Source organism: Apis dorsata, unplaced genomic scaffold (assembly GCF_000469605.1).
Source record: "Apis dorsata unplaced genomic scaffold, Apis dorsata 1.3 scaffold_256, whole genome shotgun sequence".
Classification (NCBI taxonomy): Eukaryota; Metazoa; Arthropoda; class Insecta; order Hymenoptera; family Apidae; genus Apis; species Apis dorsata.
The window spans coordinates 1,772,354-1,793,960 of NW_006263534.1; the positions used below are offsets into that span (position 1 = coordinate 1,772,354).

The 21,607-nt window shown below is 37.7% G+C and overlaps 1 long non-coding RNA gene across 1 annotated transcript; it reads left to right on the plus strand.

The window, feature by feature from the left end:
• The first annotated feature begins 16,612 nt into the window (after positions 1–16,612).
• Positions 16,613–17,372, plus strand: LOC102680853. Its single transcript, XR_421869.2, has 2 exons — positions 16,613–16,905; positions 17,232–17,372. It is a non-coding gene; the product is annotated as an uncharacterized LOC102680853 (long non-coding RNA).
• The last annotated feature ends 4,235 nt before the right edge of the window (positions 17,373–21,607 follow it).

The window sequence follows — 21,607 nt, forward strand, 5'->3', positions numbered from 1 at the left end:
CGATTTCGAAATCCGGCGAAATCATTGCTCGATCGACCGTTACTCATTAAGGGAATCGAGGATATTGCGTATCCGGTGATCGTATCGCGAAAATAATGCGCTTCGGGGCTAAACGATAATCCGCATCCTACCCCCTCTCCCATCCCTCCCTTCACCCTTTATCTCGTTTATAAATTGTAAAACCCGATCGAACGGGTTTTCGTTTGCTTTTGCTTCAACGCGCTAATTGAACCAATCGAACGAGTGGCGAAACGACGAAAATGCAACGAAAGATGCACGGTGATCGAAATATTTAGGAGCCTCGCGGAGGAATCGTCGTGAATGATTGCGATAGTTTATAAGGGTGATCTCATCGAATTTTCTGCAAAGTACTCGTGTACGGCGAAATACCGATGACATCCGTGAAATTTTTGTTTCTCCTGTTATTTCTCTTTAGAATGCTTTTAGTAAGGGTTTATCGAACGAATTTTCGCGTTCCTTTCGACGTATCGATATATGGAAATGGCTTAAGAGATGGTGGATAAATGTGTATATATATATATATATAAGAATGCAAAATAGGTAGGACAACGCATCCAGAAAAGGGGTAAACGCGAGGCAATAAAGTTACTCATGCGGCAGGGTTTATGATAACGTCGTTCGATTACGTGGCAATGTCGTAAAAGTCTCTTCCTCGTCGCCGTTTCAAAGGTTACAGCAGGGGTCTCGCGAGCTAATCTCGAGCCCCATAAATACGAGGACTCGTGGGAGTAACGTCGTCGATCATAGCGATCACGAAACAACGGCCAACCGGGGAAAATTAACACGCTTCTTGTCGAAGGAACCTCTCGTCCGAGATAATCGTGGCGTCAAGAGTTTGCGCAGAACTGGGAAATTTCATACACCATTGCTCATAAGTTTTAGAACTTTAATAAATAAAGTTTAATACGCGAAAGAAAATTTCGATATAATAATTTTGTCAGATAATATATGCGATTAAAATTCATGACGTGTTCTAAATATTCGAATTTCATAAAATAATGAAATCATTATTTATCAAATCGATTAATCCGTTTGAATTTAAAACAATCAATGAATTATTAGAAAATTATTGATACATATTACTTTAGTAGATTCATATTACTTTAATAAAAAAGAAATTGAACATGAAAGAGTTAATGATCCTTTAAAATCGTATATAATCCATAATAAAAAAAAGATTCAATCGATCTTGGTTAATAACAAGAATAATCGAAGCAATCGCGTTAGGTGGTCCACTTGTCTCGTGTTTCACCGCGTAATTATACGCCGATACATACATTTTCTAGTAGCAATTATCCTTCTTATCATTATCATCGTACGATCAACACGTAATACACCATGAAATGACGTTGCTCTGACGAAAATTAAAGATAATATCGTCTTAATATCCGGCGCCGATAAATCTATGAAAAAACAAGGCCGGCTCCTGGACCAATTAATTTCGTCCGCAGTGGCGATCGCGCGATACACTCGACGCCGTAGAATTTATCATCGTGTCGTGACCGACGACCGGCTCTCAACACGGCGACTCAGATACAAGTTTTTCCAACGGAAACGCGATTATTAACGCAGTGAGAATCAGTCACGGTCCCGATCGGGGATGATTAAAATAAGCTTCGTTAATTAAAAGATCCTGGAAGACTTTGCGATTACCGGAAATTCGCTTAATTCGTCGCTGATGATCCTGTTAACCGGAGATTTTCATTAGTGCGCGAAGAGAGAGAGTAGTAGCCGAGGAGAGCCGGCGAAAGTGGAAATTATACGCAGGCGCAATTAAACATGAAGAACGGTGCTAGAAAGAGGGCAGCCACGATTAACGAGCTCTTCTTTCTTTTCACCCTCTTTTTTTTATATCCCGAACAATTATGCGCGAAACAATATCTGAATATCGATATTTAAAAAATACATAAAATGATTTCTTTCGTAGAATATCTTTACTATATTTTCTATAACCAATCTTATCTACGATAATCGCGATCATATATCAGTATAATTCTTCCGTGAGATCGAGTTATCAATAACAGGAGCGGAGAAGAGCGGTAGAAAAATATTCGAGGGTGCGTCGTTCCAGGGCGAAAACTCAATCGTAATGGCCTATAAACGTTCCCCTCCCCTCCCCATAAAGATCATAACGCTACATTAAACCGAGTATCGTCGACGCCACAGCCCCGCGAAAACTTTCGCGCGCGCCTCTAATCTTTTCTCCCCGCGAAAACTTCGCACCGTGTCCACGTTCTCCCTTTTGCTTAGCGCGGCGTCTGAAGAAAATTTAAGGCCGTGTTTCGGACGAGCGTACATATATATCGGAAGCACGCTCGAGCTAGGCTACGCCACCACCGAACCGTGCTATCGCTTGGAAATTTATGGGCCGATTGCGCTGTCTGTTGTACGCGCTCAGTACGTTGGTCAACTCGTGTGTATTCCTCGGGATCCAACGCTTTCCTCGTTGAATTTCCTCGCATGCTTTTAACGATTAGACTTCTTTTTTCTTTTTTTTTTATTTTTTTTTCCAAACTTCGGCGCCCCGGTTCTTTATCGAGGGTAATTTTTACCCCTGAAACAACGACCCTTCGATATGAAAATCATAAAGTTGGAGATAAGACGTGTACGTGGCTCAATTGGGAGTTCACTTAAAGTGAACGCAGGCACGCGACTGAACGAGCTTGTAAAACGACTCGAATACCAATGTCGTGTAACAGAAACAAGTTCCCAAAGGTTCAATGGCAGGAACAAAAAGTTTGAGTAAAAGATTACTTGGAAAAGGATCCGGACCGGCTAATTGCGGATTCACAGAGGGTTTACCACGTTGACCGGATCGGTTATACAGGCCAGAAGGTCGTAGAATTTCTAAACAGCAATAATTGATGCAGGTATATTTGGTTGGGACCGACAGAGACTTAAGACTTAGCTCGTACAGGTATATGATGACCCTTGGAATCGTAAAACTCGACCTTCTACTCTTGCCGCGGAGAAACGTGTATCACATTCATCATATCTCTGCTCATTGTTTCCAGATCTGTTGGATCCTTTTCGTCGATACCTCTCGATTTTATAACGGACTTGGTGCTCCGACAGTATATACCTTTTAGAAGGAATTTAGATACGAGAATAGGGATTGAAACAGCGTAGAATTTCAGAACGGGGAACAGGAAAGGCTGGTATCGTGCGAGTGACGTTTGCCGGCTGCCTCGGTAAGAGCCTTCTGCTCCTCGATGGAATCTTTGTAAACTCAATTTTCTGACTGGCGCGAGATAAGGGCTGGTCTCTCTTCCGCCACACCAGGCAACACCGACGCAGCCGGCTGCCACCCTCGTCACTTTGATATCGATGAGGGTAATTTACGCGAACATTGTTGGCAAAGAAGATTGATGCGTCGAGTGCGTGCAAGGGTGTAGACCCTGCAACCATTCCTCTCTTTTTCCTATTTCCACTTCTCTCTTCATCTCGTCCCTTCCTCGTTCATCCCTTCTTCGTCCTTCGCTCCTCTCAACTCTCCGTGTTTTTCCGTCCTTTTCAGGAACGATTCCCTTCTTCCTGCTTCCGCTTCTCGCCTCCTCATCGTTCCTCCTCTTCCCTTTCCGTTCTTCATGGAACGAGGTACATGATGAATTGCCTTGTTTCGACAGCATACGATTGTGACTGCTCTCCGTCATTCCGTGTATCATCACGCGCACGGAACTGGCGCCTGGTCCGTTTCAACCTCATTATAGATTCACAGTCGCGAACTTCGTTTCTTTTCGGAACTTACGTACGAATACGATAGATTGTATCTGTAGCGAAATAAATCGGCGAAAGCAATTTTAGCCGGTAGTTGATCACGATCGAATTTATGGAATGAAAGGGATGCAATTTCTGGAACATTTGCCAGCCTTCCTGAATCGACAAGTTCCCGGAAATGGATGTTTCATTGGGCGATATTCGACCATGGGGCCACGTGCAATCGCCGTGAAAATGGCGAAAATATTAGGCGACGATGCTTTCACCGCTTGCTTCGTGGAATCTCGCCTCGAATCAGCGAGCCACGGGTTCCATATTAAAAAGCATCGATGATAAACGAACCCATCGACCGGATCGATCCACGACAGATACAAAAGAGATACGAATATAGACGAGGCGTAAATAAATATTTCATCGTTTCTTTTTTTTCTTCACAATCACCAACGTAATTTCATCGCTACGTTTACGCTTGATTCGACATTCTAAGAAATATTTGCCGGCTTAATGGGCCATTCGTTCGTTCCATCCAACGTCAACGTTAAATATGTCGAACGAATTATCTATCCCGTGTCTGAACGCGTCTCACCCTGCCCGAGATAAATCGCAGATATGACGATGAATCGGAGCGACGACGAGCTCGTTCCATCGTCGTCCGACCAGATTGTTGATCGTCCGTGGCGAAGACGGAACAGACGTTAAGCGAGTTCCGGATGTAAACCATCGCGTTTGTATAATGAACACGGAGGAAAACGAACGACCGTCCAGAGATCGTGACAGGGACTTTATCTACGATCGTGATTCCGTCGAATGAGCTATATACGGACGCGCACTTAATACACCCTCGTGCACGTTGCGCACAATGCACCCCTTGCTCCGCGATCCTTAGATTACGTATTATCTGATCCACACCCCTTGAAATTTTCCGAGATATCCGGACGATGTTGTTGCGCGTGGGCAATCGTTAAAATACCTGGCGATCTTTCGCCAATATAATTAGCCTCGGAGATAAAAAGATATTTTAAGTTAAAAAGGTTTTTATTTATTTATTTTTTTTAAGTATCAAAATCAAAGGACTTAGGATGCTTCAAATCAAAAGAGAGAACAGTTAGTTTTGATTAAGAAAGTGTTTTAGGATCTTGTACTTTTTCCAATCGAAAATTTCGAGTGAACAATGACTGTTAAAATTTTTACTAACGTCAACGATGTCACCAGTTTGTTGTATCTTCTATAATATCTTGATACTCGATAGCTGTAGTTCGTTAATTTCAAAAATCAAGCGCGAAATTCGCTATAACTTCGTAACAAAACGTTTCATACATCTCACTGTCGGGGGTAAACTTCGAAACTTGCGGAACATTGGATCCCGCTTGGAGCCGCGTTAATATTAATAGCATCGTTTTTCTAGCGTGTCTGGCGGCAAGAAGGTACGCAGCCAGGAAGAATGAAGTTGGCGCGTTTCGACTCGTTACAAGATGCATAGAAATATGAAAGTTTAACCGGTCGACAAAGGAGCCGGGGCTATAAGGGCGGAGAACAACGCGGGGCGAATCTATGGCCGTGATTTTCTTCAAAGAGAGGGATACATCGTAAAACGGGGAGGTAAACGCGCGTTAATTTACGAAAAGGGAAACTGTTTTCCAACCATCCGATGTTTCTACACTTTTATTTCTCCCATAATCGTCATTTCTCTATCTCAATTCTACTCTACTCTTCCTTTCTACTCGCGCGAAAAATCTTTATTTTATAATTTAAAGAAAATCATTCGCAAAATTTTCCAAGACAATACGATTCAAGACATTAAGATTCTTCTTCTCGCCTTTTCCCTCATTCTCCACATTCTTCTTAACGAGAGAAATCGCAGGAGGAATGGGGGAGAGTCGTCGCGAATCGTCGAGCAAAAATTAAAGATATCGATCAAAATTGTCCGATAAGGGGGTGGAAGTTGTTGGAGAAAAAAAATGCCTGTCGGGGATGACGAAGAGGTTTCCATCCACCGTTCGGTTCCGGCTGCGTAGGCACCCCAATCGAGTTCACCTAACGCGATCCAACGTTATCCGCCGGAATACCGCCGCTCCTTCACCCTCCTCACCTCTTTTGTCCCTCGTCTTGGGGGCAACCCTCGCGAATTCTGCCCTCAAGTCGCGTATACTTCTCCCACCCCTCGTGGGCCACGTTCGATTCAACCAGCAGCCAAGCCTTCGCTGCCCACCCAGCGAAACGGAGCTTCGATACGGTAGAACGGAGCTTGCCAGCTGTACCATGCTCGCTCGCGGTGCACCATGCTGGTCTTGATGGATGCTTTCACGCGTCTCTGCCTCACGTAACACGTGTCCACGCGGGGTGCAACAGTGCCATCCTCCACGTCCAAACCGAATTCTTTCCTTCCATCGTCTTTTACCCGATCGAAACTTTCCACCCTCGAAATTTTCCAACCCCTCCCCAAACGATTCCACGATGACGATTCCACCCTCTTCCACTTGTTTCTCGATAAAGAATCACACGCTTCGATCGCGGCGCAATATCATCGTCCCACGGGCGAAACTTTTTGATATATATATTTTTTTTTCTTCTTCCTCCCTTTCATCTCGATGTCATCGTTCGAGGGATGGTTAGAGCCCACCGTGGTGGTAATAGGAACTTCGGGGGAGGTTAATGACGACCGAGTGGGAGATGAGGCCGAATAAAACACCGAATGCGGGGGCTGGCTCTTTTGTGGCGTTGCTTGGGGAACGGATCGATCGTATCCTCGATACCGATGACAGAGATGCATCGGCCGTGTAATATGAATTATTAATGGAACGAAACTTCTCTCATCCGAGGAGACATCGATTAAAGTATATAGGGAAGAACGCGGGACTGGATGACATCCAAGTAGACAGAGATTAGCGAGACGTACAATTTCTTCGAAACTGGAATCTATTTCTCGAGAGATCGTCCCCAATCGGTTACGATCGGACGTTAAAATTCATGGTGGAAGAGATGGATGAAGTTGGCACATCTGACATCTACATACATTACAATAATTTTATAAAAGTCGCCGAATCCGGATTTGCATCTCGATTCGATCGAGAGAAACCACCACTCACGAGGAGTGTTACGAGATGCTAGGAAAATGGGAGAAACCATGGCTGAGGGTCGGTTGGAACGAGCCGTTTAATTATTTTTATGTAAATGGGGAAAGGGCGCCGGGCGGGGATTACTCTTGCAATTCCGTGGGATGAACGATTCCGTGGGGCACGCGTTACGTTGCCACGGGGGTGGAGGAGAGGGATCTGGGGGGGTGGAGGATCCCTCGTGGGGCTGTTTACCCCTCGGTTGGCCGCGCGTCGATCGCAGAGAAACAGATGGCAACGTGCTACTTCCCTCCCTGACGAGGATGATGTTCGTCTGATGCACGCTTTTTCCTTCGAGGAGGAATCTCTGCCGGTGTTGGAAGGGGTTGAACCGCCCGAGAGAATAATAACAAAGAGGTACTTGATGCTCGAACAAGTATGTTTCAGTATCTCGTGAGAATTTGCAATTTCGGTTGAGACAACCGAGATAAAAACATCGATTCCTTATTTATGCCGTTACTTAAATAAAGCGAAGCGAAACGATGGAAGAAGATTGGAAAGACGCGAAATTTAGAAGATGAAATCGAATAATAAAGATTGTAAATTGTAATTTATGCATTAAGATTTTTCTCGATTTTCCATGAAATTTGAATTTTAATTTGATTGAAATAATGAGAATTATTGTTTGCAAATGATTTGCAAGATCGTATTGGCCGCGTAAACGTAATTTATTATTTATAATTGACAATGCTTTATCGCGTTAAAGAAAGAATATAAAAACTTTAATTTATCGAAGAAATAAAATCTGAACGTTTTATGTATTTTTTTTTGCACGTTATGCATGCATTTACACCTTCAAAATCTTCGTAAATTCTTCATAATTTCCTTACATTACGTGCACGTAATGAAGCTTCGTTAATAATTTCACCGTAATCATCATAAATTTATTCACCAGCGCAAGTAGTTAATCCTGCAAGTGACTGTTTATGGCGGTTCTTCCATCACCGATCGATGCGCCCTTTATTTATGCGGACTCCCGTTTTTAAGGCTCGCTTAATGCAGTTTTTCAAGCAACCCGTTCCATTATAGATAATTTACATAATGGCTTTCTTATCACGCGTATAATAGAGCGACCTTCCGTTAAAAATCCTTCCTCCAAAAACCGGAAGGAGATTAAAATGAACTATTAAGCACCTCGAAGCGCAAATATCGAAAGAAATTCTTTGGAGTTGAAAAGAAATAACATCGTTCGATCGATTAATTGTCATTGCTTCTTTCAACAATAATATATCCTTTGTTTAACCAAGGATTAACGGATATCAACATCTTCGATGAACTATGGAATTATGTGATATTGAAGGATGTATATTGGAGAGAGTTGATACGTTCAACCAGTCGAAAAAACAGCGGGGTGCGTTTCGTTTATTGCGAGTTTCAACTCGCTCCACCAAATCCGTGCCTTTTTTCACCGATGACTGACACCCTTGATTTATGTTTGCTCAGACGGTACAATCGTGTGCATGCGTGTGTGTTTGCCGTGTAACGATAAACCACGGCCATTTTTCCCGCAAAGTTTAATCGGCAAACAATTAACTAGCCTCCTCAACGATTCGAAAATAAGGTAATTTCCGAGTATCTAATTGCTTGGGATAAGTAACGCTTCTCGTTTCAACGTCCTCGGTGTATAATTTCCTTTAACGACCATTTTAAAAGTTACAGTGAATGTTCAATGACTCCCTGCCGTTCTCCAAATAGAGAATTTCGTGAGAAAAAAAGAAGAAGAAGAAAAAAGGAAGTAAAAAAAAAAAGTAGAAACGACGAAAATCTTGGATGGGTACTAATTGACACGTGGAAGAGAAAGAGAGGAAATAAGCGTGGTGGGCGTTTGATGAGATAGCGATGTTTGGCTTTTTTAAGGGTTTAAACGATGCCGACTCCAGACCCAGCATCGTAACAGTTCATCTCTCTTATCTTTCTTCTTTTTTTTTTTCTTTTTTTTTCTCTGGTATAATAGATTTTTCACTTTTCAATCATGTCGCATAATTCTCGACGATTGTTCCATCGTAGACGATGCGTGTAATTTAAATTTAATATTCGTTCATTGAATGATCGAGAGTGTCTCGAAGGAAGAGATAAAACGGTTTAACCACCTGTATTTTTCGATTATTTATATTATTTATCGTTCTCTCGCCTCGTATCAACTACTATCAGTGTTAACATACTAAGTATAACGTAATGCAAGAACGTCTTGCGTTATCTTTTTCTACGAACCGTATTTTACTCAGAATTTCATCGTTTACGAGACATCGAATAAAGTTAAAAGCGATCAAAGTTATGAAAGAGTTATCCAATATTTCGAATATTAAAAATCGGATAAATTCTTTTATTTTTTAAAATAAAACGATATCCCTCATTAATAACATCATAGCAGGGGAAATTCAAACAATTGAATATATAAATTCCAATCCATTCGAAATCTAAATCGTTCGCTTTATCCACGTTTGTTCTGTTAAAACGTTTTTATATTCCTCGGTACGGAACTTTGCCGCTATTTCAACTCGAAAAGATAAAGAGAGGGGAAAGAAAGAAAAAAAAACTGATCTTCGATAAACGTCAAAGCGGCACCAAACGCTGTACTCGGTCGAGTTGGCGTTACGAGACTTTGGAGTGGAACGCAAGCTCTCCTATCGGTAGTTGACAGAAGATAAACAGCACGGATTGCAGTCGTATTCGACGCCGGTCAGTCGCCTATCCCGGATACTTTTCCCTCTGCTTTTATTATCTATTTACACCACGTGCATCGTGACCGATACCATCCGGTATCACGGATGGATCAACAGAGATTTGTCCGCGGTTGGCTAACTTCGATAATCATGTCTCCTGAAAATCCTCTTAATTAATCGTATAAACTTTCGTATAAGCATAGTTTCTAACACTGCTGGTCACGAAGGAAAATAAAATCCACAAATGAAATTTTTAATCTACATTCGGTTCTATTCCAATATAAATACGAATTATTCATCATCGTGTTTCCCTGCAAAGAATTCTTATTATGAAGTTTTAGTTATTTGGGATAAAATATTTAATAATATTGATATTCTATAAATTGTAATTTATAAAGTCTTTTTTATCATATTTAGGATGTAATCAGAGTACTTAATTTTAATTTTATAATTAATCTAAACAACTCGTTGAAATATTTTTCTATTTTTAAATTTAATTTTATAAAATATTCGTTATCCACTCGTTAAAAGAATGAAATATTCATCGCAAAGAATAATATTTTCTATAAATATTTTATATCTTGCATACAATAACAATTGAATAATCTAATGATTCTTCAATCTCTTCGCACATTTTATAGGATAATAGAATAAACAATTACCAATAGAAATCGACGAATTTTTTATTTTCTGAATGAAAATAGCTTCAATCACGATTAACGACATTAACTTCCTCCGTAAAGTTATTTAAAAAGCTATTCACTTACTTAGAAATCCAAGATGTATGCATGTGGAGAACTTCATTTCGCATATAATAAACCCTGAGAAATAACGAGAAAAAAAAAAAAATCGTCATTATATTCGAAATGTTTCCTTCTATATCTTGATTATTTATGCGATGCAACGATACAACGAATACGCATATCGACTTCGCACGACCTCCTGCAGGTTCGATTAATCCGCATGAACGCGAATCACGAACAGTCACCGTTATACACCCGTCCCCTTCCTCTTATCCTCGAGCGATGTAACACATCGACTCGGCGATTCTTGTCGCCAAGCGTTCAACGACGACAGCCTCGCTCGTGCCTGAAAAAAATTGCGCGTTTACCTGCTAATTAAAGTCATGGAGATGTCACGTGACGTTCGATTTCGTTGGAAAACGTATTTTTTTTTTTTTTTCTTTACGACACAATGAAAACGTTGTGCACGCTGTACGACATTGTTATGTCTCTTATGTACGCCGTTTGTCCGAGTTACTATTTTAAAGTCTGACGGAGAGGCGTGCAGCGCGATGATTGTTTATCGAGCAACGTTTCAAACGTGTTTGCCTAAAGGGAGCTTAAAATCGACTATCGATCTTGCCTCCTGGTATAATTAGAATTGGTTAGCGAGGATGACTGAATTCCAGATTGCGAGAGAATCTTGTATATGATAAAAGAATAAAAGATGGATGAAAGATTCTAGGATCAGAGTTATCTCGAAGAATACACTTTTTTTTAGTGATGTTTTTCTTTTTTCCCTCTCTTTTGCAATCGTTTGTTACTTTTTATTTTATTTGTGCAAGAAAATTAATTGGAATTAGCTAAGATCGATGATTTTTAAATGTTACAAGCTAATTCATAATTCAGTCTTTTTGATTAACGAGATCTAAAGTGGGATACATGTAGGGTAATTGAAAGATGACTTAACTAAAAAGATAAATCGTGTTATAATTTGGAAATTTAAAATTTTAAAAACAAAATTACAGAAATAAAGCTGAAACAAAGATCTGTTTCATGATACGTATTTTATTTTCGAATATTTTATATCTTTCTACGCGTGTCATGCACATTTTTATATATTTCTGTTAAATGCACGGGCTTTTACAGTTTAATTACAAACATTAGAACAAAAATTTTCAGATGAGATGAAACTCAACGTTTATACGTTGTGGAATACGTTGAAGAAGGACGAAATTTCGCCAAGTCCGTCGTCTCGCATTTCTAACGTTGGGGACAAAGGTGTGCATAAGATACGATTACGAGGAAAGGATCTGCAGCTGCCGGCCGGTGTTTACGCGGCTGCTGAGTGCAGAGATCTAAGAAACGAACGAACGTTCGTCCAGCTAGTTCTGAAAACGTAAACCAAGAGAAGTAACCGTCCTCTCTCACCGTTCATCGAGTGCTGAATCGCGTGTTTTAGAATCTCTAGAATTTCGAGAAGAGAGAATGTTCGATGGGAACGATCGAGCACAACTCGTTAACGAAATTCTGTATTCTAAATTAAAAAAAAAAGACTTGCGTTAATTACGGCATTTTTACTGCAATTTTACAAATATCAAAGTCTAAATTTTTCTAATAAGGGAGAATTATATCTATAAATGCGATAGAAGCTTTATTCTGAATAAAAAATTCGAGCTTCATAAAAGCTGCTTATCAGTTTCTCTCGAGCATTACACCAGATTTACATTAAACTACATTGATCCAACAAACAGATCCACATTTAACACGAGCACGTTCCCACTCGAACGTAATACTGGGTCACAGAATAAGCAGTACAGAAGAAAAAGGATAACAGAACGTTCGACAATATCCGGATAACAAAAGTTGGAATAATAGAGGCAACGGTTAAACTGTACACATCAGGAATATCGCTCGATCGACACACTCGTCCCCCTTCAAATAATCCTAGGGTGCCTCGAAATCCCTCGATCTCCATTTATCTCTCTCGTTTCCACCTGGCTAGACTGTCCCAGGTTAGCCCCAGTCCAGGATTTAACCAAGGATCGAGATCGAGATTTTCCTCTCGAACATATACACGCTTTTTTTTTTTATTTTTCAGCTGGAGCTGCTGATCGAGGCCGCCGAAGAAGAGGCTGAGAAGAAGATTCGAAGGAAGAAGAAATAGAAAGAGAGAGAGATCCTCTCTCACACAGAAATCGGGACGCGTGAAAGGGCTTCCGGCTGCATTCAGGCATCAGAAGAAAGAGAGAATTAACGGGTGAACGAGGGAACGAGGTCTCCTTTAAGATGGTGCGTGCGCGCGCGTTGCGTGGCCGATTATGAATGCGGATTAACCTTCATTCAGACTCGGCTCAGGATCTATTCAACTCACCGCCATACCAAAACGGCGAAACAATGACGGCCGTACATCTTCGTTCCTCCTCGTCCAGGTTCCTTTCCACCGTTATCCCTCCCCCTCTCTCGCTGATTTATATCGAGGAGCCGGCTTTTGAAGTTGCGCCCGGACAGGCCGCTATAAATTTGCACCACCCGGCCGGGGACCGATTCGACGCTTGCCTTTCGCATCTCTAAACCCAGCAAATTGGTTCTACGTTGTTAATTAAGATCGCGTGACGCACGATTGTGACGTGACTCCGCGTCGATATTTCTTCATCCTGCGTTTACGACCTAATAAATATCGCATTTTTCGCGGGAATCGATTAAGCGATCGATTAAGCGCGAAATTTGAATCTTAGCAAATTGCCATCCAAGAAGATATCTCCGCTAATAGTTTACTTATTACATTTTATTTATGTATTCGATAAAAAAATTTAAAAAATGTCAATGTGACGTATATAATCCAATATATTCCTCTTACAAATTCAAATTTGCAAAGTTTCGATTCACTTGATACCGTTTCGAACGTAAATCTCGTTTTTCTTTTTTTATCTTCACTAATACTATCTCTATTATTTTTAGGTATTCGATAGAAAAATCTGATATAAGCATTTTATAATCTCCTCTTTTATTTTCACTATACTTTCTTTTTCCCTGTTACATATATTTAGTCTCCAAAATATACGATAATGTAATGTGATATATATAATCCAATATACTCCTCTTACAAATTCAAATTTGCAAAGTTTCGATTCATTTGGTACCGTCAAGTTCTTGGTTTCGAATGTGGGTCACGATCCAAAATGACACCGAGGCGAGGATGTCGTTTTTCTTTCTTTCTTCATTTTTCTTTTTTTTTATACAAACGACTTAACCGACCACTGGATGGATACTCGTTGACAGTCTCGAGTATACGAGAAGCGTGTATAGAAGAGCGAAACGAGGAGCGGAGGCGACAGCTCGCATCGTTCAGCCGGCAGTGGCTATTTCCACGTGGACGCGACGTGGAAACGAGGGGTCGAAAAAGAAGGAACGCGGAAAAGGGAGAGAGTAAAACGGGGAGGCGTGCAAATTCGCGTCGAGCCACTGGCTTGCCCATAATATTTCACCGGAAGACGGCGAGGAGAGATTGATGATCGCCGTTGGGCCAGGGCGCGTCGTAACACGCGTCGCTTTCTGTTTCTGTTTGGATTTGAGCGGGTTATTAACTTCGAATCGAATTAACGTGATGGGTGATTCCCACGGGATTCGTCGGTATAAGACCACGGCCTTCTTCTAATTACCGATATCTCTTCGATTCTTTGAAACTCGAAGAAGATTCTCTGTCTCCTAAGGGGACAGATGATATTTTTCTTCGCTGGATGTTGATTGCATTTTGTCAGTGAGATTGTTCGATGTAAATTTGTAACCAAGCGTTGGCTTAAATAAAATTGTGAGTATTTTTGAAAGCCTGGAGCATCGAATAAATTTTTAACGAATAAAATTTTGAACTTAAAATTTGGACTCTGATCGTTATTGAAATTTTTATTTATCGGACAAATGTTTTGAGATAAATTTTATAATGTGTGGTATAGAAGTACAAGTAAGAATGATTTATTTATTTTGGAATTTTGAATGGACAATATGAATGATTCGTTCGATAAAAAATGAAGAAAAGAATTATTCGTTGATTTCCTTTTTTCAGGTTAATTGTAAATATCAGCTCGCCAAATCTGACAATAATTGATTGTACATCATGGAAACTTAATTATGGGAAAGTTACTTAACCAAGGGAAGAGTTTCGGAAGGGAAACAGAGAGTGGAAAGCCGATATCAACGAACAGTGACGCCTATGCGGCTTTGATCTCGATGATCTTTGATCTAAATTGTCTCGCAGATCAGTTTCTCCTCTGTGTTGACGAGAGGCAGAAGTCAGGCAAAGAAAATAATTATTCTCGTTATAACAGTAAGGATAACGATACGTCTAACGATACGCAACTTCAAGGATATCAAGTTTTCGATGCGGAACGATGGTTTTCGAGTATATATTCGATCAACCATGTTAATTAAAGGTTTACGCAAGTATGATTTCGATAGAGTCGAATGTTCTTTTCTTTTTACTGGGATAATCGTCATTCAAGCGAATATCTTGATTGTAATCATGCTTGGAATTTGTTAAACAATTCTGCACGAGAAGAGAGAAAAAGTTTTTTTAAGAACAGAGGATATAGATATTGATTGATATAGAAAAAAATTAAAGATAAATTTTTTGCAACTTTTTGCAAGAAATTCCATATCTAAAAATGTACATTATTGTACTTTTAGTATAAAGAAATATACTAAAATGTGATATTATAAATTTATAAATATAACAAAATTTGAGAAGATTTAAAAATTAAAAAATTTAAAGATTTTTATCATATGATATTTAAATATCAGATGATATTTTAAATAGAATTTATAAAATAAATATATCATAAAATTTTTGTATAGGTAGGATAAGGTAAGATAAAAATTAATCGGTTCATTTTTTGTATATGAAATACATTATAAGCAAATTATTTTTCAAAAGTATTTATTATACATAAAAATTAATAGAATAATTTAATAGAATAGTTTCTGTTAAGATTTTTAATTAATAAGTTATACAATAATAAAATTAATTAGAAATCGGTACTATATACTTTTATACGCATAAATGTATAAAGAAAGATAAAGAAAACAGATAGAGGAAGAAGGACAGAGATAGAGTAAAAATATTGAAATCAGCGCCATCTCTAGAGTGCCGCAAATGAACAATAGAAATAAAGGATAGAAGATAATGGGAAAAGGATAGAGATAGAGCAGAAACGGTACTACTAGCGCCATCTCTTGGTCTCATTCCAAAACAAACAAGTAAGTTTTTAAGGCAACAGATGGCGCCATGTGTTCTAAAAGTGGAATTCTCGATGTTACATTATCTTTTTTTTTCTATTATTCTTTTATTTGTAGTTCCTTGTCTATACTTTTTAATTGTTTTTCGATTCTTGATTCACATGACTAAAAATTATGCCAATAACGGAAGAATTTATTTAAACAATATAGAAGAGAACACGGACTAAATGTAAAATTATATTGTGTCAAAAAGTATGTGACTTACCGTTCGTAGAGTAATACATTGACGCAATAATAACTTCTCAACTATCAATAATCGATAAGTATGTCGACATTTAATGCGTAAAGCTGTTATAAAACGCAAATAAATATAATAAAATAGCTATATTTTAAATAGAAAATTTGCACGCAATTTCAAATTATACATGAAATTAAACAGCTTTGATATTTAAAGAGTGAAAGAATAAGACTATGACTTTTCTCTATCAGGTAACCATATCTTGGCAAAAACGAATGTTACGGATATATCAATAACATTTGTCCAGGATTCAAATAAGTATTTTAAAACTTATTTATAAAATATAATTTCTTTTTATAATTTTTAATATCTTATTAATTTTGTAATTTATCGATGGGTATATGATTTATAATACAATAATTTATTAAATTTATTAATTCGATACAAAAATTTTATCAGCAATAACTTATCATTTATTAATTTTAGAAATATCTTTGTATGTGATAGAAAATACCGCAGTTATTAATCCAATTTATAAATTTTTATTTTGTTCAATGAATTTTTTGAATGTATGAACAATAATCGATATATATATAATTTATTTGTTAAAGAAAATTATTTAAAAGACAACAATAATTCTAGAATAGCCACAAGTTACATTGATCGATAGCGATCAAGAATAATCACTACGAAATAAAAGTTTTATCTTGGAAATAGAAAATAATTATTGACAATATATTATGTGCACAACAATTATGACTGAATATAGATTTTAATAATAACGTTAAATATTAAAGTGTTTGAATATTGAAGACAAATTTTTTTAATCACTTTAATTTTCATAAGTAATCTTTATCGATGAAACTTAATTAATTTTCAGTCACGATTCTGATATTAAAATTGAACAAACAGATATAAAATTTTCATACGACATTCATACGAGTAAAATTATATCTTGACATTAAATATAGTCATGAATTACGTTCGATAAGCAAATATTGCTTATATAATTGATTGTTTTAATGTTCACGTTCAAGTATATAAGTACATATGAGTTCAGATTTAATAAAAGAACGTAGGTTCGAAAGAAGGTGTCGAAAAGAAACATGAAAAGTGTGAAATTATTCATCGGGAGGGTTACCCTCACATTAGTATTTATTTATATTGCTATGGTTGTATCTGCTCCTGATGCAAATGAGGTAATTATTACAATATACAATCTGGGACAAAATTACACGATATTTTTCCGGCTTATTTCATGATTTCAAAAAAATCACTTATTTTTTCGTAAGTATTCTATCATTTTCTTATTTAAAAAAAATGGTTAAAAAAATTAATATTAATTGATATATATCATTAAACAAAGAATTATTTTATGTGGGTACGTATATAAAATTTAGATAAAAAAATTTTAATCTGGAAAAATATTGAAAATCATTTTATCTTGGATTATAGTTTATTTTCGTTTGATATTATCCGATTTGATATTATAATAAAAAGAAAAAATAAATTTTTTTTTTCACAGGACATCGACTTATATCTACGAGACGTTATGTAATATAACTGAAACGAGGATTGTTTGATCATATTTGATGATTTATATATATTGTTATCCATTTGTAGACTTAAAAATGTAATAAATGTAGTTAGAGTGAAATTTTTTAAATTTATACATCTATTTAAAAAAAATTATGATATAACGATACAATATTATTTAATATATAATATTAAGCAGCACATCTGAAAACTTGAATAACTTAAAATTTAAAGTTTAGATTGAGTTTTTATTTCAGTTTTCAATATATATACATATATAATACAATAATTTAATTTTTACATCTCGCCTGTCATTCCACGTATACTTACAATAAAATCTTATATTGTGAATCGTTTTTTAAATTTTGATAAATTTTATATTCTGCACTCCATATTCCCCCACGAATGAAATAAACTCGCCAACTCGTTCCACAAGCGGAATAGTCTGTGGAAACGAACGAATACACACGTGCATTGAGCAAATATTTTTAATGTACATACAGTAAAAAGAGAGCATCGATTCTAAAATGAAAATATACATAAGCGTACTAAAATCAAATATGCGTTCCCCGGCGGACGGGAACTATCGTTACATTAAATTTTTATATACGGGGAAATCTTTTTAAAATCGTATTTCTTTCGTTGATCCTTGAAAAATGTCTCGTGACTCGCAAAATATAAAGACGCATCCGAATATCCGGCTTATATCGTTCGATTTCACCAACCATCGTCCACGTTTTACGAGGCGACGACTGACAAAAAACACGCGCGTATCCGCTTCCTTCTCGCGAATTACCGTTCCAAGATAAACAGGGTACAGGCCAGTCATTATTCTCGTAAACGTTGTTACAAACGAGAACGATCCAGAGATCTCAAAAGAAAGGAAACCAATTGGAAACCAAAGGAAATCAATTACAGAAAGAGAGAGAGAGAAAGAGAAAGAGAGGAAAAAATAGCTGTTTTTTTGTAATGAATTTTCCTCCTTCTTTTTGAAACGAAAAATTAAATTTCGATTAGGGCTTTAAAATTTATTATCACGCCATGTGATAGACGACACAGGTGCTAAGCAAAATGCTCGTCTAGGGATTTTAAATCGTCTACGTGCTTCCACCTCGGTGATTTTCCTTACCTATCACTGCTTCTCTCTCGGCTCCCTTTCTTGAACATGTGATATCTTGACTATGTGGAAATCAATTATCGTTGAGGGAAACCACTTAATATTCATGTATTCTTGTGAAATGTAAACGGAAACGAATCGAACGATGTATATTCTTCGATGAGAAAAACTTTGGAAAAAATTTCTCTTCTCAAAATTTTTCCAAATTTTATTATTAAATTTACTTTTACCACTCTGCTATTAAGATAGAATATTATTTTTAAATCTTAAGCAGATGATTATCTCTTTGCAATAATATATTTCAAATAAGCATACTTTAAACAATTTTTCATTAAATATTCAAATAAATTAAAAAAACATTTATATTTTTTATTACGCGAAGATGATCCGACATCCAAGGACGATGAAATTCTCGAAATCTTTGAGAGAAATGATTGATTTCTCAGTTGATGGATCAAATCCATCATTCCTTCGAAATTTAAACACGTGTTCGGTTAGTTTGCTTTGGAGAGCGGATCTCGAAAGGAGGAAGAGGAATTACGTGACATCCGCATCGTCTATTCGAAAATTGATTTTGTTGCACGTAACTTACTACATGCACTTGTTCGAACAAGAGGGTGGTTAGATTCGTCGAAACGTTTTCGTATTTAATGGCAGAGCGTATACGTTCGCCTACGAGTTCCACGATAGATTCTTATTTGCCAGTGAATTCTCAAGAGTAGTTGGCAATTAAAAGTTTCTCTGCGGAACCCTTCATCGTGGTTTCACCTCGATGCTTGTTGCCTCGAGCCGTCGTGGAAACGACGACGTAACAAAGAGATTTGTTGAAAATATTAGCGAAATTCGAGACGACGAAGAATTCTTGAATACAGCGATGAATACAACAAATTTCTATCGATGAATCATTTCTCCTCGATTTATCTCGTGATTCACCTTCGACACGTCACCGAAAAAATATCGGGCATCTTATGTTACGTCATATGTACTAAATACCGATATTTATTATTATTTATGGAGCATCTTCGAAGAGGAGAGGAGGAAACATTGTTTCAGCCTACGTTCTACGCTGTTTGAATAAGAGTCAGCAGAGGGTTTTCCAACTTCTGTTTACGCTCGCGAATTCTATGTACGTTATATGTACGTTGCACCTCTCTTCTTCTAAATTCTTCGAAAAGATACCTCGTGAAAATGGACGACGACCGATAGGGAACATCGAAAATTCGACGATCGTTCCCGTGTCTGCGGTATTTTGAATTTTAACGCGAACAACCAGGTCACGAAGGATGGACGAAGGAAGGAAGCAAAGAGGGGGAAAAGAGGTTGACAAAGAAGGAAATACGATAAGATAAGAAAGGAAGGGACATTCGAAAAGTTTTCGAATCAGAATACAAGATACGATCTTTGGCGATTTTTAACCTGGTTTTCTATTAAAGTCAGAGGGATGTTTCTTTTCTACCACTCACCGATGAGATTATATTATAACTAAATAGAATAACTTTCGAATTTTTTAATATTTTAACAAAAAAAAATTGTATCTTCATGATAATATAATCGGATTCTGAGCAAATAGATATTTTAATCAGAATTTAATTCTAATCCGCGATTTTCGACGAAGAATAGAATCTTGAAAATGATATTTTAATAAAAGAACATCAGAATCAGGATTTTCAAAATCTAACTCTTTTAGCATTTCGAATTGATAAAATATTCGAGTAAATTTATTAACGCTGCAAAATTTCCTCTCTTTTAAATTTCTAGAATCTCCCGAATCGTAATATGTAGCATTCTTGATATGCAATCGTAATACTTCCAAGAATATTTCAATCTCGATAAATCTTCCACCCAATTCAATCGAATTTTCGAGTTCTCTACACTTGTAACCATTATCCAATGTAATAAAATCCTATTTTGTTGCAACTCGATTTGAAACGTAAATCCGTGGATCGAATATTTGACATTTACTTACCTGATATACGATGATCCTGTATAAACAAACCAGTTTATTCGTTAAACGACACGGTTGCACGATACTCAGGATTGAAAAGTGGACGTGGTCCGAATCATATCGTGGAATTGTTACCCTTAACAGGGATCCCCGTAAAAATTGGGCCGCTAAGGGATGTCGTAAAGAAGATATATCCGCCCCTCATCCGGAGGAAAGATAAAGGATACGCAGAAATATAATCGCCGTTAATCGTCATCTAGCCACGACGAAGCGTTTGATAAATGGAAGAAATCGATCGAATATCGCTTCTGTGGCTTTATTACCACGATGAAACGCGGCGACGAGGAATCCCTCTATTCGATCGCATTGTTGCGGCCATCTCGAATCGACCCTCTTTTATTTCTTCATTAGAACGTTTGAATTGGCGTGGAAACGATGACCAATAACGACCGATATTTCAGGGAATGATGGTTCAAGGAAACGATTGCAGGATTGCAACACAGGAGAATGTTCGATTCGTTCTCTGTTTGGACGATTTTTCTTTTCCACTTCGAAATTAATTCGAGGAATAAATAGTTCACGAATGCAATCAACACTTTGGAACTGAACGTATTTGTTAGATTTGTCAGAGTTAAGTTTCGAAGTTACGCAGTAGTTATAATTATGTACATTTGATTAATATATTATTCATATATTATTCTCTGGGCGTATGCGTTGTTAGTGTGCTTTTAATATTGATTTTCAATTCACTAAGCGGAACGTAATTATTGAATGAAACTCCAAATGTTTCCAACGTTTCCTTAACAAAATGTTACTTGAACCGTAAAGAAGTTAAATCGATCAATATTTCGGATTAACGGATTTGACATTTGAAAATTGAATTACACGTACGTAACACGTAAAATGCACGGTTCGAATGCACGTGAATTTGAAATCGCAACGCCGGCGCCAACGTTGGAACGCCAGCCAGGCATTTCCATAAATTTTGAAACGGGAATGGTTCGGAATCGAGGGCCCCTCCCGCGTAAATGTAAATACATATCCACCAAATCCCTCCCTCTCTCTTTAATCATCGACGCGCCAGTTTCTCCGGAGTGTATATCGGAGATTCGTGGAACAGAATTGGCGATAGGTTCGCGCGAGGAGCATTCAATTTCACTCGAGTATCTCCAATCAGATTCTCGAGAGTCAACATTCCGTTCCACCAAACCCACTCGATGGACCACAGGAACAAGGCTAATTCGATTTCGGCGTAACGCGGCTTACCGTCGACCTCGCCATACGTGTGCCTCAACGTGTTACC